Below are 26,264 nucleotides of genomic sequence, written 5' to 3'. Positions count from 1 at the left end.
CATTCATTCTTTAGTAGGGTTTTCTTCAACCTCCATGCTTTTGGAGGTTTTCCAGACTTTTTCCTGTGGTTGATTTCAAGCTTCAAAGCATTGTGGTCTGAAAGTGTGCATGGTATGATCTCAATTCTTTTATATTTATTAAGGGCTGTTTTGTGACCCAGTATGTGATGTATCTTGGAGAATGTTCTGTGTGTACTCGAGAAGAAAGTATATTCTGTTGCTTTGGGATGCAAAGTTCTAAATATATCTGTCAAGTCCATCTGATCCAAGGTATCATTCAGGGCCTTTGTTTCTTTATTGATCCTGTGTCTAGATGATCTATCCATTGTTGTAAGTGGGGTAATAAAGTCCCCTGCAATTACCACATTCTTATCAATAAGGTTGCTTATGTTTGTGATTAATTGTTTTATATATTTGGGGGCTCCCATATTCGGTGCATAGACATTTATAATTGTTAGCTCTTCCTGATGGATAGACCCTGTCATTATTATATAATGCCCTTCTTCATCTCTTGTTACAGCCTTTAATTTAAAGTCTAGTTTGTCTGATGTAAGTATGGCTACTCCAGCTTTCTTTGACTTCCAGTAGCATGATAGATAGTTCTCCATCCCCTCACTTTCAATCTGAAGGTGTCCTCATGTCTAAAATGAGTCTCTTGTAGACAGCAAATAGATGGGTCTTGTTTTTTTTTTTTTTTTTTTTATCTATTCTGATACCCTATGTCTTTTGGTTGGAGCATTTAGTCCATTTACATTCAGTGTTATTATAGAAAGATATGGGTTTAGAGTCATTGTGATGTCTGTAGGTTTCATGCTTGTAATGATGTCTCTGGTACTTTGTGGTCCTTGCAACATTTCACTCACAGAATCCTCCTTAGGATCTCTTGTAGGGCTGGTTTAGTGGTGATGAATTCCTTCAGTTTTTGTTTGTTTAGGAAGACCTTTATCTCTCCTTCTGTTCTAAATGACAGACTTGCCGGATAAAGGATTCTCGGCTGCGTATTTTTTTTCTGTTCGTCACATTGAAGATTTCCTGCCATTCCTTTCTGGCCTGCCAAGTTTCAGTAGATAGGTTGGCCACTATTCTTATGTGTCTACCTTTGTAAGTTAGAGCACGTTTATCCCTAGCTGTTTTCAGAATTTTCTCTTTATCCTTGTATTTTGCCAGTTTCACTATGATATGTCATGCAGAAGATCGATTCAAGTTACGAAGGGAGTTCTCTGTGCCTCTTGGATTTCAATGCCTTTTTCCTTCCCCAGATCAGGGAAGTTCTCAGCTATGATTTGTTCAAGTACACCTTCAGCCCCTTTCTCTCTCTCTTCCTCTTCTGGAATTCCTATTATATGGATATTGTTGTGTTTCATTGCATCACTTAGTTCTCTAATTCTCCCCTCATACTCCTGGATTTTTTTATCTTTCTTTTTCTCAGCTTCCTCTTTTTCCATAATTTTATCTTCTAATTCACCTATTCTCTCCTCTGCCTCTTCAATCCGTGCTATGGCCACCTCCATTTTATTTTGTTCCTCATGACTATTTCTTAGTCCCTTGATCTCCATAGAAATAGATTCTCTGCTGTCCTTTATACTTTTTTCAAGCCCAGCGATTAATTTTATGACTATTATTCTAAATTCTTGTTCTGTTATATTGCTTAAATTGTTTTTGATCAGTTCTTTAGCTGTCGCTACTTCCTGGAGTTTCTTTTGAGGGGAATTCTTCCGTTTTGTCATTTTGGGTAGTCCCTGAGGTACCTCCAAATTTCAGGGCCCTTCCCCTGTGCTGTCCGGAGTAACTTGTGTTGGTGAGCAGGGCCGCAGTCAGACCTGATGTCTGCCCCCAGCCCACCGCTGGGGCCACAGTCAGACTGGTGTGTACCTTATCTTCCCCTCTCCCGGGGCAGGACTCACTGAGGAGTGGTGTGGCCCCTGTCTGGGCTACTTGCACACTGCCAGGCTTGTGGTGGTACTTCAATGGGATCTGGTCAAGGGCATATTAGCCAGGGCAGATCCGCAATGTGCACAGGGGCAGGAGGGGCAGGCTTAGCTCTATTTGCCATCCGTGGTCCCCTGTGTGAGGGGCCCTGCAGCACCAGGAGGGAAGCAGGCCCATCGAAGGGATGGATCCACAGAAGCACAGCTTTGGGTGTTCCTGCAGTACAAGCAAGTTCGGTGACAGGAACTGGTTCCCTTTGGAATTTCGTCTGGGGGATGGGAGAGGGAGATGGTACTTGCCAGTGCCTTTGTTCCCCCGTTGAGCTGAACTCTGTCCTTCCAGGGCTCAACAACCCTCCCTCCCTGCATCCTCTCGCCCTCACCGCTCTCTGAGAGCAGAGCTGTTGACTTTTAACATTCCAGATGTTAAGTCCCGCTGGCTGTCAGAATTCACAGAGTCCGGCCCCTCCGCTTTTGCAAGCCAGACTTCGGGGGCTCTGCCTTGCCAGGCAGGCTGCCCCTCCACCTCCCGGCTCCCTCCCACCAGTCCGTGTAAGCACACACCACCTCTCCGTCCTTCCTACCCTCTTCCATGGGCCTCTTGTCTACACTTGGCTCCAGAGAGTCCATTCTGCTGGTCTTCTGGCAGTTTTCTGGGTTATTTAGGCAAATATGGGTGGAATCTAAGGGATCAGCAGGAGGAGGTGAGCCCAGTGTCCTTCTATGCCACCATCTTCCCAGGTATCTGAAAAGTTATTCTTTTTTTTTTTTAACGTTTATTTATTATTGAGAGACAGAGAGACACACAGAGTGAGCAGGGGAAGGGTAGAGAGAGGGGGAGACATAGAATCTGAAGTAGGCTCCAGGCTCTGAGCTGTCAGCACAGAGCCCGACACGGGGCTTGAACTCACAAACTGCAAGATCATGACCTGAGCCAAAGTCGGTCGCTTAACCAACTGAGCCGCGCAGGTGCCCCGAAAAGTTATTCTTTACACAAGTATGCCAAGCAATAAATGTAGAAAAGATAATGGATTTAGAAAATCATCATTTTGCAAATATCATAGTAATAATTGATTTAGGCAAGAATCATTGATGGATGCTAAAATATATTAGGTACAAGTTTGGTGAGAAACATAACATTTATATGGTCCCCAATATCTGTCTCACAAATTACTCATTACAAATCAATAACAGTAACTTTATGATGGATAACACACAAAGACAGTATGATTTTACCAAGTTATCCAAGTCAGTAACACCCACAACAAACCAACAGACTGAAACAGACACAGTATCACTTCCGAGTTCTTTCTGGCAACAATGCATAATATGAATCTAATCATGATAGAACATCAGAAAAAAACAAAATTGAGGAACATTCAAAAAGTAATTGTTCTATACTCTTAAAACATATCAAGGTCATGAAAGACAAGCAACGGTGGAAGAATTATTTTGATAGAAAGAGACTAAAGAGCCATGACAACTAATTGCAATGTATACTAGATCACATACTGGACTGGGAAAAAAATGTAACTATGAAGGATATTTTTAGAATAACTGATAAAATTTGAATTTACAATGTAGATCACATAACAGTATTGTATTAACATTAAACTTCCTAATTTTGATAGTTGTACTGTGGTTACGTAAGATGAATTCCTTGTTTTTAGTAAATACAAATTGAAGAATTTAGGAATAAAGAAGAATGACATCTGCAACATCCTGTCAACTGATTCAGAAAGAAATAATATGTGTGAATGTGGCAGGAGATAACACCTGTGCGTGGAGGAAAGGATGATAAAGTAAACAGAGGGAAATGTAACATATTTGTGACTCTAGGTAGAAGATATGCTGTAATGTTTCCACCATTCCTACAAGTTTTCTATAAATTTGAAATTAAAAAAAAAATTAAAGTTTCTCCAGAAGGCTATCGATAATATGTTAAAAAGAGAACATAAAAAATTTGACCATTTTACCGGAGCACTGGAATCTATGAAATACAATCATTGTATTATGAATTCAACAGATAGGTTAAACAACAGATTAGTCACAGTAGAAGAAAAAATTAATTAACTGGAACATAGGTCAGGCTAAATATTCAGACTGAAGCCCAAACAGATAAAAATATTTAAAATACAAACAAGCATAACTGACATATATAGAATACCACTTTTTTTTTTAAGTGACACAATTGTTGTAAATAAAGTTCTAGATAAACAGGAAGGAGAAAATGGGTAAGAATCAATATTTGAAGAGATACTGACAGGAAAGTTTCCCAAACTGAAATACATGGAGACACGGATTCAAGAATCATTATAACTCCAGGCTAGTTAAGTTAAAGAAACACAACCATAAAAAACTGCTGAAAACCAAAGACAAAGACAAAAAGAATCTTGAAGAAAAAAAAAAAAGACACTTCACCTTCAAAGCAATAACAATAAGCTGACTTATTCAGTGCAAACAATAGAAAATAGAAGACAAAAGAATGGCACCTTTGAAGTTCTTAAATAATTGCAAAGCTAGAATTCTACACCCAGAGAAAATATCCTTCAAAAATGAAATCCAGGGACGCCTGGGTGGCTCAGTCAGTTCTGGGTCTGACTTTGGCTCAGGTAATGATCTCACGGTTCATGGGTTCAAGCCCCTGGTCGGGCTCAGTGCTGACAGCTCAGAGATTCTGTGTCTCCCTTTCTCTCTGTGCTTCAGATTCTGTGTCTCCCTTTCTCTCTGCCCCTCCCCTGCTCATGCTCTGGCTCTCTGTTTCTCTCGAGAAGAAATAAAAATATTTGCAAAAAATGAAATCTAAATAAATAGCCATTTTAACAAAAACAGAGAATTCATCCCAGCAGACGCACACTAAAAGAAATGCTGAAAGGTACTCTTTAAATGTTTATTTATTTATTTTAGAGAGAGAGAGGGAGAAAGAGAGGCGGTGGGGGGTGGGGGAGGGAAGGAGGAACAGAAAGGGAGAGGGAGAGAGAGGAGCCAAGCAGGCTCCACGATGTCAGTGCAGAGCCTGACACAGGACTGGATCTCACAAACCATGAGATCATGACCTGAGAAGAAATCAAGAGTTGGATGCTTAACTGACTGAGCCACTCAGGTGCCCCTGAAAAGCACTCTTTAAAGGGTGGGAAATGATCCTCAATGAAAGAACAATAATGCAGAAAAGAATGAAGAGCAGTGGAAAGGATAAATAAGTGGGTAAATTTAAATTAATACTGACTGTTTAAACATAATATTAATAATGTCTTATGGGGTTTAAAATATATATATATATATATATATATATATAATATAAATATATAGATATAGATGATATTGAAAATATTCCACAGCAGTAGCAAAAGAGATACCAGAGTGAATTCAGTTATAGTGTTACAAGGTCCTTGCATTTTTCAGTAAGTGGTAATAATCCTAATTTAAGTTTGACTATAAATCCAGGATGCATGTTGTAACCTCTAGGATAATCACAAAAATAATAGAAAAAGAATATTTAATTAACAAAAGGACAACTAAGCAATAAAAATATATATTTTCAAATCCAAAAGAAGGAAATATGTAGATGATATGACCAAAAAACAGATGAGACAAACAAAAAACAACTGGAAAATGAAATTTTAAAACAATATCATTTACAATACTATAATGTAAGCTATCTATGGATTCCTAGCATCAAAAATACCAGATACCTAGGAACAAAGCTAACAAAAAATGTGTAAGACCCTGTACACTGAAAACTACAAAGCACTGCTGACAGAAAATAAGGAAGAGTTACATAAGTGGAGGGATATACTATGTCCATGGATTAGAAGACTAAGTGTTGCAAAGATGTCAGTTCTCCCCATTGATCTCAAAGTTCAATGTAATCCCAATCAAAACCTCAGCTGGCTTTTCTATGAAAATTAATAAACTGATCTTAAATTTTTATATGGAAAGGCAAAAGAGCTAGAATAGCCAAAACCAACATGAAAAAGAATAAAGAATTTACATTAACAAATATCAAGATGTATTATAAACTGTAGGGTAATCAAAATAGTGGTACTGGCACAGGATAGGCACATAAATCAATGAAATAGTATAGAGGATCTAGGAAACAGACCACTCATGTAAGACCACCTAATTTATGAAAGAAAGTACTATTGAATGCAATGGGGGAAAAGATGGTATGTTTAATAATTGATATTTTTTAATGAAACTTTAACCCACCTCAAAGCATGCATACATATAAATTCCATATGAATTACAGATCTAAATGTAAACGGAAGAACAATAAAGCTTCTAGAAAGTAACACAGGCTATATTCTTAATATTGGGGTGAGCAAAATAATCTCTGAATACAGGACACACAAATCATAAAAGAAAAGATTATTATTACTATTATTACCACCATACAATAAAAGATTAATAAATATAACTTCCTCAAAATTAAGAACTTCTGCTTATCAAAAGACAACCAGTAAGGTGTGTAACACATATATCCAACAAAGAATTCATATTCAAAATATAAACAGGGACACCTGGGGTGGCTCAGTCAGTTAGGTGTCTGACTTCGGCTCAGGTCATGATCTCACCATTCATGAGTTTGAGCCCCGTTGCAGGCTCCATGCTGATGACTCAGAGCCTGGAGCTTGCTTTGGATTCTGTGTCTCCCTCTCTCTCTTCCCCTCCCCTGCTCATGCTCTGTCTCTCTCTGTCTCTCAAAAATAAATAAACATTGAAAAAAAAATCTTAAAAAATATATGTATACACAGAACTTCTAAAAATCAATGAGAAAAAAAAAAAGACAACCCAATTTTTAAAAAATAAGCAAAAGACTTAAATAGAGAATGAAAGAGAATATCCAAATGGCCAAGCAGAGTAAAAGCTGCTAAACATCATTAGCCATCCAAGAAAATGCAATTAAAACCACAGTGACTTCACTTTTAAACCCCTCAGAATGGCTAAAATTTTATTTTGTTGGTGACTAGATAGAGCAACTAAAATGTTAATACTCTTCTGGTGGCAGTGTGAATGTAGGTATTATTTCCCCTACGTTTCACAGTGTCTATTAAAATGGTACAAATACATATCCTGTATTCCAGCAATTTCACTCCTTTGTAGACATCCGACAAAGTTATATGATTATATTAAGTGTCTAGTGTCCAGAGCAGTTTATTTCTCATTTTTTTACACAGAGAATTCACCTCTTGTCCATTCACCCTAATGCTAACTCAAAAACCTTGAGAAAGCTAAGATTCTTCTTTATCTATATATGGCCTGGTTATTCGGTTGCTTTGTGGATATGCACGTATTTGTACAATCCTAAACAGACACCAAAGAAGCCGGATTTTAACTCTCACATAGTTAAAATGAAAGTAATGTCTCAGAATCTTTGATGCCCTGAAAATAACCTGCCATCTATGTGACATTTAAAGGAAGAAGGTTCTTAAACTTATACATTTTTACTTTAAACTCTCCTAAGGAATCAACCTTCATCATCTATACCTTTTGGGAACACAGAGGCTAATATTCATTCACTTGAACACACATAAAAATCTCAAAATAGAAGAATGCTCTGCATGATACTGAGTACCAGGTGGCATTGTGACTGACTCCTAACACAAATTAGAGGGAAATCATTTTTAAAAACAATTTTAAAGAACTTTATCTAGTAGCAAAGAACAGTAGCATATCCAAAGGAGATCCATGTTGACACCTGCTTCGTAGATACTCAGATTTTACAAATAATACTAAGGGCATTCCAAATCCTTTGGGAATGTGCCTTGATTTCACAAAGCAAATCACCACAAATGGGTACTTCCCTGAAGTCTAAATATGTGGGGGAGGAGGATCCTGCCATGCAGAGAAATTCTTATGAAGCTGTGAAGATATTAGCTATTTTACTCAATTTATTCCAAGCTGAAACATAATAGTACATTATAAATCTCTTTTGATTTTACTTAATCTAATGAAAAAATGTTCATCTTTTTGATAAGTGCTCATTAGCCATTTTTTTCTGACATAAACAGACAAGAAAGATGTTCTTGTGCTGCATTTAAAACGCAACTCAGCTAATTACAGTGCAATGACGCAAAGAACAAAATCAACGCACTGAAGTTTCTCACTTGAATTGTCTTTATAGCTGAATTAAAATCCAACAAAAAAAGTGTTTTAAAGGGCCCCAGCAGTGTATTTTATACTCAGGTTGAACAACGTTTAAGTAAACAAAGGCTAAATTCTAGCACATGATATAAATTTTTAAATTTTCTGATGTCATTTGCTAAGAATATTTGCTGAATTTATGAACAAAAGGGTATACGCTTAGAGGAGTGATGCACTCTCCTTTTGGGAAGTTATGATAAATTAGCATGAACAATTCACTCTATTTTACCCAGTCCTTGGTGAGACCAAAAGCCAACTTGTAGATAACATCCAATCAGGGTAGGGGCCAGGCAAGGGCTTAGAATAAGCATAAAGCTAAGTGATTGTATAAGAATCAAACTTTCAGCCCAGGCCGATGCCCAGGGTTTTTAGGAATATCAGATGGTTTGAGCTTTTTGAAATTCACAGTATTAATCTGCTGAAACCTTATCCTGAATGAGTCTAACAGAATTAATTCCATTTCCCAAAATGCTTGATTCATGCTCCAGGAAGAATCTTAACTAGAGTAATCTGATCCTTTGGGTATCTTAAATCCAGCTTATTACCTAAGTGATCATTTCATTGATTTTTTTATTCATGTTTTATTATAAAATATATTTACCTGAAACTAGAAACTTTAAAATGTATTTTAGTTCTTTGACATCTAAATTATGCATATTGTACCCAAACTCATAGGCAAAACATCACAGAGAGAAGTAAGTAAAATTGATTACTTAAATATGTCACTTCTTCTTACCTGTAAAGTCAGCATTTAAATGAATACATACAGGTTTTTTAAAGCTTCATTTAATGAACAAACAGAATAGTGAGAGAACAGTCTGCTGCTGGGCTCACTGGATGGACGGTTGTCTAAGTCACCTTCACAAATGATTCTGCTAACATTTCTTAGTATTAGACATTGTATCCTAAGGGAAAAAAAACACTCCTCTGTAGCTTACAGGACTTCAAACTGCTTCAATGCATGTTAAGAAAATGGTTCTCCTTTATTAGAAGCCCAGTACAACTGTTCCACGGAGCAAATGCACACCTTGGAGGTTACGCATTCAGGGAGAAAGAAACAGAGATTCAAGTCCCAACTCCACCACCACTTGTTCCTCAAGAGAACTTAGACAAGATTCTTCGCTTCTCTAAGCTTCATACATGAATAAATAACAAGACAAATAATACCTATATTGCTGTTATGAATATTCAGTGAGATGATCAGCAGTAAGCAATTAGCACGGGGTCTGACACACCATCAAGATTCAAATTTTAGCTGAGATTAATGAACCACTAATAGGACATGAATCTTAAGGACCTTTTCAGGAGCAAGGAGCCATCCTTCCTGCTTTCCATTCTGTGTCTTTTTCAACATTCCAGGGTTCTCTAGAATGAAAAGGCAGACCCTTTCCCTGTACGACACTAACTGGTCAGTTTAAAGCATCACACTTATACACTAGACTTTGTTATTATCATCCCAACCTCACCATCTCTCTTTATTATATCGCACCCCAAAGTGTCAGCATGGAAGAGGAACACAGTACCTAGTGCACGTAGTCATTACGGGTCACTAAAAAAAACACATCTTTTCTGTAATTCTGCTGAGTTTATATTTCCATTAATATACTTGGCACAAAGGAAACGTTTGCCAACTTATTAAGTAATTGAATGGGTCATGTTCATTTTACTCTGCTTTTGACTAAATAAAGTGAAACATCAATGCTTCTCTAAATTTTTTTAATGTTTGTTTATTTTTGAGAGAGAGAGACAGAATGTGAGCGGGCGGGGGGGGGGGGGCGGTGGGGAGAGAGAGAGGGAGACAGAATCCAAGGCAGGCTTCACATTCTGAGCTGTCAGCACACAGCCCAACCTGGGGCTTGAAAACACAAACTGTGAGATCATGACCTGAGCCAAAGTTGGATGCTTAACCGACTGAGCCACCCAGGTGCCCCTGAAACGTCAATGCTTCTCTACAGCGTACATGCTTATCAAAGTTGACCTCATTCCTCCTTAATAGAAGGAATGAATATTCACCCATTGTTGAATACTTACTAAGTTCCCATAAGTGCCTGAAACTCTTCCATAGACCATCTCATTAAATCCTCAAGTAATCCTAGGTAATAGATACTGACATCCTTACATTAGGAAAGTGAAACTCAGAGAGGTTAAGGAACTTATTTAAGGCATGAAGCTAATAAATGATGGAGCCAGGATTCAAAATCAAGTTGTTCTAACTCCAAAGTTCATGCTCTGTATCACAAAACTGTAACACCACAAAGGAGTTGGAGACTATCCGCAAACATGTCCAGCAGGGCATTCATATCAGCAACAACTGGGATAAAACTGGACACCCCTTAGTGTTATCCTTTTCACTTTGGAGGTCATCTGGACACTGCATAGCAGGTGCATTCTTTCATTTATTTCTATATATTTACTGAACAACTAGTATGTAGTGGGCACTAGGCCAGGTGACATAGATGAAAACAACATGTTTCCTAACCTAGTTAGGAAACTTCTCCCAGGCCTCATCCAAAGCCCAGGGACATCTTCAGCATCTTTTCCTCAACAACAATGCTCTGGACAAGCACACTGGGCTTGAAAATAGAGGAAGTAAGATTTTCTACATGTTATACAAATTGGTTTATCAACTTCTCTTTTTACGGGTCTTCAGGTACTTTTGTTGTCTGAAATTCCCCAATGGTAAACAACATATATGAAGGGCTTCATAATCTTCCTCAATTTTCCAATTTCATCTTCTAGTGTTCTCTACCATATACTCTAAAGCTGAACCATGCATCTTTTCCCGACACACTAAGCTACTTCTCACCTCCATAATTTTGTATATGCTGTTCCTTCTGTACAACATGCCTTTTCCCCTTAAAAGGACCCAGCTCACACATTACCTTCTTTATTATGTCATTTCCCTCCGTCTATGACCTTCAATAATCAGAGATTAATGATCACTCCCTTCATTCGTTCATTCAACAAACTATTCCTGGAGTTGGGACAGATTAGTGGACCCAACAGACAAATATCCCTGCTCTTGGGAAGATGATATTCTCATGGGAGGAAGACAGACAATAAAAATAAATAATTACAGAGAATGTTACAAGCTGGTAAGTGGCATAAAAAGAGATATAGTAGAGTAATCCCTACTGTAACACCTTCTGTATGGGGAGAGGGGTGCAGGCAAGAGGCACTGCAATTAAGAGTGGTGGTCAGGGCACCTGGGTGGCTCATTCGGTTAAGCCTTTGACTTCAGCTCGGGTCATGATCTTGCAGTTCGTGGGTTCGAGCCCCTTGTCGGGCTCTGTGCTAACAGCTCAGAGCCTGGAGCCTGTTTTGGATTCTGTGTCTCCCTCTCTCTCTGTTTCGGCCCCTCCCCTGCTCACCCTCTGTCTGTCTCTCTCTCTCTCTCAAAAATAAATAAACATCAAAAAAAAATTTTTAATGCTTTTTAAAAGAGTGATGGTAAGAGGAGAGCCAACTAAGAAAGTGACCAAAACATGCAGAAGGTGAGAGACTCCAAACACTTTGTACTGCCTCTTTCCAAATACCATTTTGTAATTTCCCATTTGCATTTTAGTCTTCCTCATTAAGCTGGGAGGGGCAGGGATTTAAGTGAATTATCTTTTTCTCCCTAGTGTATAATACAGCACTTGGCAGGAATTGCTCAATTTATTGTTTGTTGAATGAACAAACGAAAGAAACACTCTTCACCTGCTCCACTGTCAGAGAATTCTTCTACCCCTACATTTTTATTTTATTTTATTTTATTTTATTTTATTTTATTTTATTTTATTATTTTTTTTTAACGTTTATTCATTTTTGAGAGACAGAGCACAAGCAGGGGAGGAGCAAAGAGAGAGAGAGATACACAGAATCTGTAGCAGGCTCCAGGCTCTGAGCTGTCACCACAGAGCTCAACATGGGGCTTGAACCCATGAGCCATGAGATCATGATCTGAGCCAAAGTCGGGCACTTAACTGACTGAGCCACCCAGACCCCCCTACCCTACATTTTAAAAATATGCCTGACTTTGTTTGCCTTTAGTATCCCCAACCTTCCTGTCCTGTAATCCAGCGATCTCCAAAGTGTGGGCTATGCATCAAGCATCTTTCCAGGATGATCCAATGATGAGAAACATGGGAAGAGAGGAGGAAAATAGAATTTACATTCATGTTGATTTTTTTATATCAAGACTAAGAGAGAAATTAAGCATCATTGAAATATAGTATATGGGTTGATGCTGAGCTGTCCTAAGGAAAAGGAGGATTCTACTCTAGAATGACATCCCTCCTTGGACAGAGCCAAGAATAAGTAGGTTTACACGTCACATATTGCTATAGACTGAATGTTCATATCCCCCCAAAATTCACATGCTGAAACCTAATCCCCAACATGATGGTATTGGGAGGTGGAGAGTCCTAGAGGTGCTTAGGTTGTGAGGGTGAAGTCCTCAGGAAATGGAATTATTGTCCTTATTAAAGAGATCCCAGAGCACTTACTCACCCCTTCCACCATTTACACAGTGAGAAGACAGTTGTCTATAAACCAGGAAGCCATCCCTCACCAGACGCCTAATCTGCTGGCACCTTCATCTCAGACTTCTCAACCTCCACAACTGCGAGAAGGAAATGTTGTGTATAAGCCAACAACCCATCTTCTTTAGTTTTTATTTTTTTATTTCTTTAAAAAAATTTTTTTTAATGTCTTATTTATTTTTGAGAGAGAGAGAGAGAGAGAGAGAGAGAGCGCCAGCAGGGAAGGGGCAGAGACAGAGAGGGGGACACAGAATTTGAAGCAGGCTCCAGGCTCCAGAGCCCAATGCAGAGCTCGAACTCATAAACCATGAGATCATGACCTGAGCCAAAGTCAGACGCTTAATCGACTGACTGAGCCAGTCAGGCACCCCCTAGTTTTTATTTTTTAAACTTTTTTATTATAAAAAAGTGACATATCTACTTGATAAAAACCTTCAAGCTCTACAAAAGCATTAAATGAAAAACACCAACTCATTACCTTTATACGTAGTTATTATCACATTATTTAACATCTTGTTCCCTACTATCCACCCACACTGGTCCTTCACTCCCATTCTAACCCACTCCACATCTGGATGTCCACATTCATGGACAGGATAACTGGAATTCTCACGTAACCACCAGACTAACTGAAGTCGTCTGTCCATTCTCTTTAAGATCATTTACTATTTTTTGTAATTATGTATTGTTACTGCGATTACTTAATTAAAATATGTCTCCTCTTCTAGACAGAGGTTCTTTGAGGGCAGAGACCCACTACTATTGTTTTCTTACAGTTTGTCCTGCTTCTGGAAAGCACGCAACAAATATATGATGAATGAGTGAATATTGGCAAGTATTACAAATAGTAAAAGTTCTGGAGAATTGAACCAAAGCTTGTCTTTGCACCTCAGGGACCCCTGGTAAGGGCTGAGAAGGACACAGATGTGAGAAATAAAAAGAGCTATACTCATTATTCAGGTCAAGACTTTCCTGTTCCCTTGGCCACCCCAGCTGAGAGCAGCCTTGGTCTATTTGAGCTTATAGGAGATGGCAAAAAGATTTCTTTTTTGTGCTGTGACCTATCCAAAGGAAGAAGATTTTTCATCAGGCCCTTCCTTATCTCCCAAAATTTCTTTCTTCATAAAAACAAAAGGTCCTGATATCTGAGAGACTCTCATGTTAAGTGAGACTTATCCAGCCTGAACTTAGACTGTAAAAGGCCACCCGTAAACCAACACTCTGTCCTGATGGAAAGTAAGTGATGTGCACCATGACCTCCAGTAGCAAACCTTTGTCTGTAACACAACAAACCTCACCACTTGACTTTGGCATCCTGAACATGGCCAAGCAGCCCTGGTTATTAGACATGGGTAGCCAAAATGCAGCCCTGTGGAACAGGTCTACCGTACTCACCCCCAAACCTTCCTGGGGAGAACAAAGCAAGACTGTCAAGGGCACCCAGTGATGACTGGATTGTTGGGTTCTGATCAACCTAAGTACGGTTTCTTCCTTCTTCCCCCTTCCTCCTGGGGTTGGAGACCTAGTACATGAAGATGATAGAGAAAGGGAATCATCGTAGCATAATGATAGTATTGGAAATACCCAATATGAGTTGTGTATCATATTTAACAAATACTCCCCACCCAGAGAAGATATTGTGAAAATCCCCTCAACCCCATCATTCAGTGCTCTGGTACCATCTGGTCAAGAATACCTGGAATCAACCATAGAGAGGGACATAACTCCAAGGACTGGGAGCAAACAAATAAAAATAAAGAGGTCACAATGGCAGGAGAGAAAAGGTAGGAGGGCAAGAGAAGGAAGACTTACTGGCCTCCTTGAACCTACTCCACCATCTACAGAATGGGAGTAATTAATGCAAAGTCCTGGATTTGGGTGTAAAGTATCACTTGCACAAAACTAAGGAGGGGACTCTCTGATGAGAACCAGGGGGGTTCAGCTGACTGAAGGTCAATTTGACATACATGTGATGTATGCAATCGTTTAAGCAAATACCGTTCTCCAGCTGCATGAAGAGAAGTAATATTGTTTGCAATAAATAAAGAACACGTCTACCCTTTCTGCATGACTTTGAGGTACAGCATGCAGGTTTTTTTTTTTAACGTTTATTTTTGAGACAGAGAGAGACAGAGCATGAATGGGGGAGGGTCAGAGAGAGGGAGACACAGAATCTGAAACAGGCTCCAGGCTCTGAGCGGTCAGCACAGAGCCCGACGCGGAGCTCGAACTCACGGACCGCGAGATCATGGACCTGAGCCGAAGTCGGCCGCTTAACCGACTGAGCCACACAGGCGCCCCATAGCATGCAGTTTTAAGGAGAACTCTCAAGTTCCAGAGGAAGATGAGCAGCGTGACACAGGCCTAAAAGTCACACCACCTGGGACAATCACAGTGAGACCCGCAGGGGCAGCTTGCACAGCACACGGAAAGCCCAACCCTCGCTCATCTGGGCTCATGCCTCACCACCTTTTCTGTGAACGTGGCAATCATTAGCCTCCTCCTGATTAATGACGCCACCCTTTATCTATCTCAACAGACAACAAAGGATTTCATTAAACAGGTCAATTCAATCTAATATTTTATGTGTATGTATGTGTGCCTGTATAAATATATAAGCATTTATTAATATCCTGCCTCATTCTAAAAGGGATTCAAGGGGGTTTACAGTGATATATACAAAAAATGCAAAACAGCATATAGTGAAGAATAGGTAAGAAAGATAAATAGTGGAGAATAGATAAGAAAGATAAATAGTGGAGAGTAGATAAGAAAGACAAATATTACTTTATTCTACTTCTCCTCCTCCTCCATCCCCATTTTTGCCTTGGGTTCCCAAGTCACAAATGCCATACAGTTTGACCCAACATCCACTCTGAATAAGCGTGCTTCAGCAGCAGTGGCCTGAATCAAACCTATGCAACCAGCTTCAACTTCCCCAGTCCTCTCCATCAATGTTAACACTGTCCCCTAGGCACTAGAGACACAGGGGTGGTAAGACAAGGCCGCTTCCCCCAAAGAGTTAGCAGTGTAGCAACCCACCTTCTTCCCAATAGATAGAATGCTTAAGAAATTGGCAATGTTGACTTTGAAAATGCAAACTTAGGGGCAATGGGATTGCTATTTCCAAAAATTTGAAGGGCTCTCACAGAATTTATCTTTTTCTTCTGTTTTAAATAGTTTTTAACTATGCTATTTTACATGCACTTTTATTTGAAGAGGCCTCAAATTCCTTTCGGATCTAAGGAAATTAGAAATTCGAAATGAGTAAATATAGGCCAGCAACATAGCAGAGTAATTTAATGCAGGGATGTGGGAGTCAGCTGACTTGGTTCCAAATCCAGGCTTGGCTATTCGCTACAACGGTAGATTATTTTACATTTACTTAGACCTTGGGCAACTTACTTAACATCTCCTTGTTTCAATTTTGTCATCTTTAAAATGAGACTATTAATATGTTGTGAAGATTAAATGGCATGATGTATTGCAAAGCACTTAGCTCAGGAACTAGCAATCATAGCTAGTTACCATTAAATATAAGCACACTTGAAAAAATATATATATAAAAACATTAAATATAGGTAAGCCTACTTGAAGACATGTTATGTGGAAAAGGATATCATGATACTAGTGAGGTGAACTGTGATTTTATTTTCATCACTTCTAGAAACAAACTCTGGGTTTCCTTAGATTGAGATTTCTACTCATTAAAGAATAAGTTTCTAACATCTAAAATATTTAAAAACTCACAAAATTAAAAACTGCAACAACGTGGGAGTTAAATGCTCAGTTGTTACGAATGGACAAGCAGTGTGAACCCCTCCATCGTGACTGTCACTGGGAGGGAGTTGAGCTACGTATCTATAAATTCCCTTCCTACTACAAGACTCTGAATTTGAATTAAAATATAATGTAGAGTGAGAACAAAAGAATTATACAGCCCCAGGGAGGCTCTCTTGTCACCTGGACCTCAGAAGACTAGATCAGAAGAACTGAAACCAGTTTTCTGAAGCACAGCAAAGGTAAGGGATTCCTGGACCTGAGAAGACTCAGATGGCCTCTGGCCATAGTGGCCGGACTGTTCTGCTTAGTTCCTGGAAGCCAAATGCAAATCTAATCAACGATCAATCGGTATTTATTATATCCAGGATTATGAAAAGCTCCAGACATGGTACCAGAAATAAGACTGAGACATGGGAAACAGGTTGAGAGATCATTAAGGATGACAATGACCACGAACCTTACTTTTTCTCTCAGGAGGCACAGGTCAAATGTCAGTGTTTTCAGTTACAAGTTCCCAGGCCTGGGTCTCACTTAGAGATGCCATCCTCAGTCCCTGTCCTACACAGTGAGTACATGTTTTAAAGAGCTACAGCATTCAATTCTGGAGACAGTTGATACATAAGGCTGGTGGTAATCTTCCCAAACATGATGTCTTTGCAAAATATTCATCAGAAGAGTGACAGACAGTAAGGAATGATCAAGGATACCCCAGACTAAATATTTTTAAATATTTTATGTATGTATGTATGTATGTATGTATTTATTTATTTATTTATTAGAGAGAGAAAAGAGAGAGTACACGAGTAGGGAAGAGGGGCAGAAGGAGGGAGAGAGAGAATCTTAAGCAAGCTCCACACTCAGCACAGAGCCCAACACGGGGCTCAATCCCACAACCTTGGGATCACGACCTGAGCCAAAATCAAGAGTCAGACTCTCAACCAATGGAGCCACCCAGACACCCCTGAATATTTTTAAAGTTTGCACTTGAGCTCCTAGAAGAAAGGTACATCATAGCCAATAAATAAAAACATCTGAAAAATACCTGTCCTTATCAGATAGTTTTAAAATAAATTGTTCTTTTTAAAGCTCCTCTCTGGTTCCTTACAGATGAGTGTTAACTTCTGTTCCGCATCAAAAGCTTTTTTATGCATTTAGTCCCAAGTTGTCATGCTGCCTACAAAATCTGCAATAAAGCAATTAGAAGCCGGAGAGTAAACAAAATGTGTTCGGTAGAATGGCAGGCTCAGGAAGCAGATCAGAAATATTCACACACTGTCTGTCAGGGTGTTTTCTGGCTTTTTCTCTGTTTTATTCATTTATACTAATGTGTGGACAAGAGGGTTGAAAACATTTTGCTAAGAATGAAACCCTGAGATTTATATGTAATTCCTAAGCTTATCCTTGGGAAAGAAGCCACAATCTGTTTTCAGACAAGAGTAAAACACTTGCAATTCCCTTTGAAAAACAACATCCAATCTTCCCTTAAATTGAGATGCCAGGGCAACTAGATTGCGATTTAAATCAGAGAACAAAATTAGTCCAGGTACACCAGGATAGAAGGAGAAGCAGAAAAGACACTGGTAAATAGCCTATGAATTCAAAATGTAGAGTCTTCCCCCTGCCCCCAGCCAATTCTGACTTCCAACAAATTAGAGAAATAAATTGGCAGTTCACCTACGACTTGCTGGTAAACAAACATTTTTCACCAGCCCCTTCATGACTGTCTTTTTTGCTGGGCCTTTTTAAATCCCATTAAAAAACCAGGATGGAACGATAACTCTCGGAGTTCACAATAATCGCTGGCAGGGCTCTAATGAAAAAACAAAAATCTCCACCTCATTCCAACAATTTGCCATAGTAACAGAAGCGTTCCTATTATGAATATTAGCATGGCCTGGCGGCGGGGGCCTGGGGGGTGGGGGTGGGGTGCTACAACCTCAGTGAGGGACAGGGACTGGCAACGGCAGCTGAAATATTACATCTCCCAGTTAAACCCAATAAGACTAGGGTTTCAAGTTGGGTTCAAAAAGCACAAACACAGACCGATATCAAGGATGGACTTGACTGAACTTCATGAGCAGCAGAAATGAACAGACCATTCTGGTTGTACAGAGGCTCAGCCTGCTAAGATTTCTTTGTGCTCTGGGTAAATAGATCATTGGCTGGTTCTTCTTACAAACTGGAATAAAGGTTTGGCCTCCATATTCCCACAAAACTCAGTATACCCAGGAATGATCAAAATCCCAGATTCATCCACTCTTCTCTTTGGGTTCTATAATCAACTGAGACCTCTGCTGGCAGAGAATTGAGGGGGCAAGCGAGGGAACACATTCTGATTGGAAGAGTTTCTATTCCACAGAGGTGTCTTTATCTCCGCAAATATGTCCCACCGGCAGGTTGGCTGGAACCAGACCTATCTCTCCGAGGCAAGGGCATTTCAGGACTCAGCCCAAGGTGGCATCTATTTAGTCCAAAACTTTACCATCAATAGAGCACACAATCTGCTTAGCAGGCTTCGTCTCTCCCTCCCCAGCCCTCCCCCTGAGAAGGGCACTGGTCCAAGGTGAGGGGACATAGCCAGAAATGACAGAGCCCTCTACAAAATAATTTTTGCAAACATTCAGGTAGGGATAAAGGGCCGAGGGGGTGATTTGCATTAATCTAACATCCTACCATTAAATTCTGTCCAAGTGGGCTTTTGTCAAAACTTATACCAAATAGTGGGAAGCAATAATCAACTGAAGGCAAAGTGGCTACTTACAGAAAGGTTTCAAATTCACCATCTTTTATCATGGAAGAGGTAGGTCAGGAGGTGGGGAGGTGGGTTTCTAAAAGACACAGCAGGGGCGCCTGGGTGGCTCAGTCGGTTAAGCGGTTAAGCATCCGACTTCGGCTCAGGTCACGATCTCACTGTCCGTGAGTTCGAGCCCCGCGTCGGGCTCTGTGCTTACTGCTCAGAACCTGGAGCCTGTTTCAGATTCTGTGTCTCCCTCTCTCTCTGACCCTTCCCCGTTCATGCTCTGTCTCTCCCTGTCTCAAAAATAAATAAAAACGTTAAAAAAAAATTTAAAAAAAAAAAAAAAAAAAAGACACAGCAGATCACAAATGTGCCCATCTAACATTGTCAATGACATCTCATCCCAGAGGGCAAGTGAAGGAGACACTGGGATTTAAGGCACCTAGACACCTGCCAACAGACTATGAAGACATAAGGAAAAAGCAAACAAACAAGAATCCTTCAACTGCATGGTTTAAAAGGCACATAGGTCTAAAGGCAATCTCAAGAACAGTTTTAGGAATAATACGTATCTAAACCTCAGAATAACATGAACTTCCAGCGACAGAAAATGGGGATGCCGACTACCTTCAAATCTGTTCAGAGACTTTATTCCAGGGCACAAAGCCTGAGTTGCTGCAATGTACACAAGTGGGGTGTAAAGTCAATGGGATTACATTTTCCTAATTATCTTCTGCTTGAGCTTTACAGCACATACACCAAATGAGATCAGCCGGGACTTGCCTCTCTAACAAATCACTCAGATTTAAACATTGCTCACATAAACAAAGCGGGGTGGGGTGGGGGAGAGGCACAAGGCCGGGAAAAGACAGAGAAGGGCTTCTTCAATCACAGTTGCAAGGAACAAAAACCTGGAGGGGGGAAAGAGTTGCTGGACCGCCACCAAATCTCCCCCACTGGAGACAAGAGCCCATCTGCTGAGCTCGGCAACTTAGCTTTAACTACCATTCAGCTCGCGTCTCTGCAGAGATCTGTCTGCAGAACTGGCAGATGGACCCCTGCTTCCCCGAGTCGCTGTGTTATTTGTTTAATAAATTTAATTAATATCCATACTGCATTGGAGTGCTCCCAGAAAAGGGGCCGAAGTGCTCCCTTTCCCCAATAGCTACACGATGAGTGATTTCCCAGAAAAGATCACATAACGGTGCCCCGGGGCCACCGAGAAATTAAAAGTACCATGTGCTTACATTACTTTGCATGTATTAATTTTTTTGTAGTACACTAATATACTTTTTTGAGGGCTATTTTGACTTTATGAAAGTAGGTAATTCCAAAAACGGCAATCCAAAGATGACCTCTTCTTTCAGATCAGTTAGATTTGTTGGAATGTTTTAAAAGAATCCAATTTAACCATATATTCAACACTTGCATCTATTTCCCCCAAATGAAGCATCATGAATGGTAAGAAGGTTCCTTTTGGCAAACAGCTAGCTCCCAGACCATTGTTAACAAATAGAAAAACCTCGCCAGTCATACTGAACTTGTATTATTTCCTAAGCTGAACAATGTGGCCACGGCAAACATGGAGAATAGAAAGGGTCCTGGACAAAATCGAGGCAATAACATTCTTCCTTCTCATCAAGTGGAGTGCCAAACTGCTTGGTGACAGAGTCCTGCAATCAACAAGTACGAATTAAAGCAGTGTTTTACTTGCCTTGTTATCCAATGTCATCCTGTCCTTCTACGCAGCACATTTCATCTTAACCTAGATTTCCCGCCAGTGTGCTCCAAGAAAGAATAGTTCCTTGAGGATGTAAAGGTCTAGGAAACATTATATCAAAGAAGGTTAAACAGGTTTCTTCACTGCAGGACTTCTCAGAGCCTTTCATGTGCTAACAGGCACTGTGAATATTTCTGCAGAGGAGGATGGGGTTCAACAGAGAAGGCAGCATTTCCCAAAACCCAGGCACGCATAGCTCACCACTGTATCTCAGGGCTTAATACAGAACCTGGCAAATAGTAGGTACTCGTTAATACTTGTTGAATGAATCAATCAGTGAACAAATGACTGAATAAGTAAAGAAGTAAACTTCCAATGGTTTTGCTTAGGGATAATCCTTGGCCACTTGAACATGAGCACAGATAAGATTTTATTTAAAAACAAATGAACAAAATCACTCCACACTAAAGAAGAATTGAAGGTACTTGAATCAACCATTGAATTTGTTGGGTTTCACTTTCAAGGTGTTATTTCCTTTATTATTAGGTTTACTTTGCACTTTAAACTCTTCCTCACTGCTAAATATCGTAAACAATCCCCTGCTCCTTTGCATGTCATGAAAACCTGATCTTGGAGAATTCTGTACACTTCTCAGCTCCTTGGCAATACTATAATGTTTTTGTCTTTGATATGCTTACTACCTTCCAAGAAACTGAGTAATGAATTCAATTCAATCATAGGCATTGAACTGAGATGAAAAATCACTCCTTTCAAATGAATTATTTGATGCAACAGCTTACAAAGGCAGAATTATTTTTGAGAGCCTGTTGATAATCTCAATGTTAAACTTGTTAAATTGAAATTAAGATGTTATTTAATAGGAAAAATTAAAAGTTATCGTAGTGTAGGTTAACCCTTGTGAATTTATCTAAAACAATCCCCTGGGGTGCCTGGGTGGCTCAGTTGGTTGAGCCACCGACTTCAGCTCAGGTCATGATCTCACGGTTTGTAAGTTCGAGCCCCACGTTGGTCTCTGTGCTGACAGCTCAGAGCCTGGAGCCTGCTTCTGATTCTGTGTCTCCCTCTCTCTCTGCCCCTCCCCCACTCATGCTCTGCCTCTCTGTCTCAGAAATAAATAAACATTAAAAGAAGAAAAAACAATCCCTTATTGTTCGTTTTCCTTATGTAATTTTCCTACAATACTCCACCCTGTTGCCACAGCACTGAGTTCACTTGTCTTTCTACCACAGTTTCAGACGACAGCCCTTCCTGCTAATTTGATACTCACAGAGGATACACAAAATGGCACCCAAGCCCACATATCCAGAATAACTAGATGATAAATAGCTCTCCTCTACTCAGCTGGCTACTAGTTTCTAAACCTAAAGAAAAAGATCTGATACCTGGTGATTTCAAGCAACTCATTGCAATTTTATGTTGAAAGTTCTCGGGAAGGCTCTGCTAACAATGAAACCTTTAGAAAAAAAAGGAGAAATTAGAGAGGCTTTAAACAAGCAGTGCCTTTGAAAAATTCCCTATGTCAAAATATTTCTTGAATTGGAGAATAAACAGTCAATAAATTAGAACTCAAAAAGTATAGGCTAGCTTTTAGGACACAGAGGAGAAAAAAGAAGGGGCAGGAAATTGATATTTATCGCATGCCTACTATGTGCCAGCCACAGTGTTCAATACTTGTAATAATAATAAAAATAATGGACGGCTAACATTCGGGTATATGACAAATACTGTGGTAAATCTTTATATGGATTTTTATTCCTCTTAGTAGATACCATTATGATTTTAAAGTTGAGGAAACTGGGGCTCAGATATGTTACACAATACGCCAAAGGTCACAAAGCTAGTAAGTAGAATGAGGAAACTCAAATTCAAACGCTGCCCATCTGACTCCAGGGTCCATGCCCCCAAACACTGTGCTTTCCCACCTCATACGTATTACCATATGATCTTATTTCAGAGGCTATATACTGGAATTCTCTCCATCCCTGCAGAATGGGAAAGAACATGGCGAAAATATTTTGCATTAGCACTCCCAATAAATGGCAGTGGCAGGAAACTGTTAGGACTGATGTGTGTCAAGACTAGCCCTGAACTGATACAGGAGTACTGATGCATAGGGGCACCTGTACCCCAATGTTTATAGCGGCACTCTCAACAATAGCCAAATTATGGAAAGAGCCTAAATGTCCATCAACTGATGAATGGATAAAGAAATTGTGGTTTATATACACAATGGAATACTACGTGGCAATGAGAAAAAATGAAATATGGCCTTTTGTAGCAACATGGATGGAACTGGAGAGTGTGATGCTAAGTGAAATAAGCCATACAGAGAAAGACAGATACCATATGGTTTCACTCTTATGTGGATCCTGAGAAACATAACAGAAACCCATGGGGGAGGGGAAGGGAAAAAAAAAAAAAAAAAAAGAGGTTAGAGTGGGAGAGAGCCAAAGCATAAGAGACTGTTAAAAACTGAGAACAAACTGAGGGTTGATGGGGGGTGGGAGGGAGGGCAGGGTGGGAGGGAGGGCAGGGTGGGTGATGGGTATTGAGGAGGGAACCTTTTGGGATGAGCACTGGGTGTTGTATGGAAACCAATTTGACAGTAAATTTCATATATTAAAAAAAAAAAAAAAAAAAGACTAGCCCTGAACTTAAATTTGTTAACCTCGTCAAAATCCCAAGTCCATCTAAACTGGCTTAGCTGTCTTTTCCTCTACCAGATTTTCTGGCCCACATTTCAATGTGATCTTCTCCTGCGAGTATCTTTTTTAATATTCTACTTAATGTGATGTGCTGAAATTGTTTATATCCCCCGCTCACTTCAGGAGCAGCAATTAATACAGAAACATGCACTTAACAATAAACTCAGATGAAAGATACACAAGTACCTCTCTACAATTGTTTGCCTTCTCCCCAAAAGACCTCATTTTCCTTTAAGGCAAACATGAGAATTTTAACTCCTTGAATAATTTAACAAATATTTTGGTTGTCTATCACTTACAAATATCAATAAGCATGTATGCGGCACCTCCCAAAGGCTCTCTCTCTGCCACTGGATGCTGGATAGGGTACGTTCTATTATCCGCACTTCACACAGATAAAAACTTTGCAGCTTAAAACAACAAATATTGATTACCTCGCTGTTTCTGTGGGTAGGGAATCTGGGCACAGTTTAGTTGGTGGACTCCCGCTCAAGATCTCTCAGAAAGCTGCACCCAAACTGTCAACTGGGGCTGCAGCCTCATCTGAAGACTCAAGTCAGGTGGGGAACGATCCACTCCCAAGCTCATTCACCTGGCTGTTAGCAAGACCTACTTCCTTGAGAGCTGTTAGACTGAAGCCTTCAATTCCTTTTTGGCAGTTAGCCAAAGCCCTCCCTCAGTGCCTTGCTACATGCATGGGTCTCTCCACAGGGCAGCTCATACTGCAGCAGCTGGATTTCCTCAGACACAGAGAGAGACAGGGAGCAGGGAAAGAAAGAGAGAGAGAGAGAGAGAGAGAGAGAGAGAGAGAGAGAGAAGTTGCAGTATTTATGTCACCTAATCTCAGAAATGACATCTTATCACTTTTGCCGTGTTCTATTCTTTACAAGTGAGTCAGCACCAGGTACAGCCTACACTCAGGGAGAAGGGAATTACACAAAGATTTGAAAACTAAGAGGCAAAGATCATTTGTGGCCATCTTAGAGGTTGCCTATCTCTAACGTTGTACTTCTGTGCCTCAAGGGACACACACACACACACACGAACACGAACATCTACAAAATAATTCTTGTTTCCCAACATTTCTGTTTTAAAACTAAATGAATGCATTTACAAAAATGCCCATGTATACAACAAATACTTTAATTCATTCAACAAACATTATAGAGTGCTTAATAGGCCTAGACACGGTTCTGGAACTTTTCTTTAAATGAAATAACTGAAATTGTACCATAAAAATTCACTAAGACCATGACCAAGCTCCTCTTCCTACAAGCAGAGACACAGGAGCAGCAAGATTAAGACAACCATTGTTCCTTTCTAATTAAAACCACCTCAGCATTTACTGCTAGCAACTATTTTAAGAATGCTTTCTCAGGCTAGAGCAGCGATGAGCAAATCCACTTGCCACAGATATAAAACACATTCTCTAGCACTGGCTTTAATAATGATAGTGGTGCTATTTCAGTCTCCCTATGCCTTCCTCTTTTGTCTTATAGCTCAACTGACCAGAATTTGGGAGAGGAAGAAGAGTATTATTTATCATTTCCCTTCAAAACTCAATATACATCAAGTAGAGGCCATCAGTGATAGAGAGCACAACTAGACATCTCATCCCTGATGCAAAGAAAACACTTAAGCTCCTCTGGAATTTTAATTGCTTTAAGGGAAAAGAAAAGAAGGGAGAAAGGAAATCATTCCTAATTTATGGAGAAATTCATGAGCTGGCTTAGATTCAGCTACAGAAATAACATCCCCTCTCTGTACACCTAAGTTTTTGTAAAGACACTCATTACACATGTAAATAAATATTTTACAACCTGTAAAAAGTGCCAAGGAGAAAGAGGGAAAAGTGATAGAGAGTAATAGAGATTTACTTAGTCAAAGAAGATCTCTCTCTAAAGAGATGATATTTATGCTGAGAAGTGATGAAGGAGAAAGTTCCAGGCATGTAAAAGAAAAAAAAAAAATGGGAATGTTCCAGATCTATGGAATAGCATGTTTCCTGATAAGGGGAAGAGCTTGGCAGGCTATAGGAATCCAAAGAAGGCCACTACTGGAGCATATGAATAGGGCAGAGAGTGGAAGAAAACGAGACAGCACTGGCTATCGTGTGGGAGATGGAGAGAGCAGGACTGGCAGTGGGGAGATCAGTTAGGAGGTAGCTGTAGCAATGCAGGTAAGAGATGATGGTGGCCTGATCTGGGGCACTGTCAACAGAAACGTAAGTCAGAGGCAAGAAATATTCAGGAAGTAGAAATGACAGTTGAAATTGGATGGCGGTGGTGATAAAGAGGTAGAGAGAGAAAAGGAGACGGAGAAATGACTTCTATGTGGATGGCTTCCGTGTGTCTGGCTTACCAACCTGGTGAGCAGTGCACTTCAATGTGACCCATCTCTCCGGCTTTGAGAAAGCAGCCTTGAAAAAATTCTGCAGAGCTCAATTCTCACTTTTCATCCTGTCAGCCATGGGTGACATCCCCCATTACCTGGGAAGTCAGACAGGAAACAGACTAAACTGCCCACGGAAAGAGGACTGAGAAGTTATAGAGTATGCATGCAATCAAGAAAAGGTCTCTATTACCTACCCTATGACCCAGCAATAGTACTGCTAGGAATTTACCCAAGGGATACAGGAGTACTGATGCATAGGGGCACTTGTACCCCAATGTTTATAGCAGCACTTTCAACAAGAGCCAAATT

The 26,264-nt window shown here is 39.9% G+C and overlaps 1 long non-coding RNA gene across 3 annotated transcripts in view; it reads right to left on the bottom strand.

Annotated features, from left to right (window-relative positions):
* The window catches only part of LOC128776161 (uncharacterized), a 132,243-nt gene that overhangs the window by 50,313 nt on the left and 55,666 nt on the right, over positions 1 to 26,264 (bottom strand). For all 3 annotated transcript variants that reach the window (XR_008421166.1, XR_008421168.1, XR_008421167.1), the window contains exon 3: positions 13,991 to 14,117. This is a non-coding gene — a long non-coding RNA (uncharacterized LOC128776161). The remainder of the gene's footprint in view (positions 1 to 13,990; positions 14,118 to 26,264) is intronic.

The sequence above is a fragment of the Panthera pardus genome, unplaced genomic scaffold, assembly GCF_024362965.1.
Source record: "Panthera pardus isolate Hobbes unplaced genomic scaffold, ASM2436296v1 HiC_scaffold_12, whole genome shotgun sequence".
Classification (NCBI taxonomy): Eukaryota; Metazoa; Chordata; class Mammalia; order Carnivora; family Felidae; genus Panthera; species Panthera pardus.
Note: the sequence above shows the minus strand (reverse complement) of the source record. Positions and strands in the feature narration are given on the sequence as shown.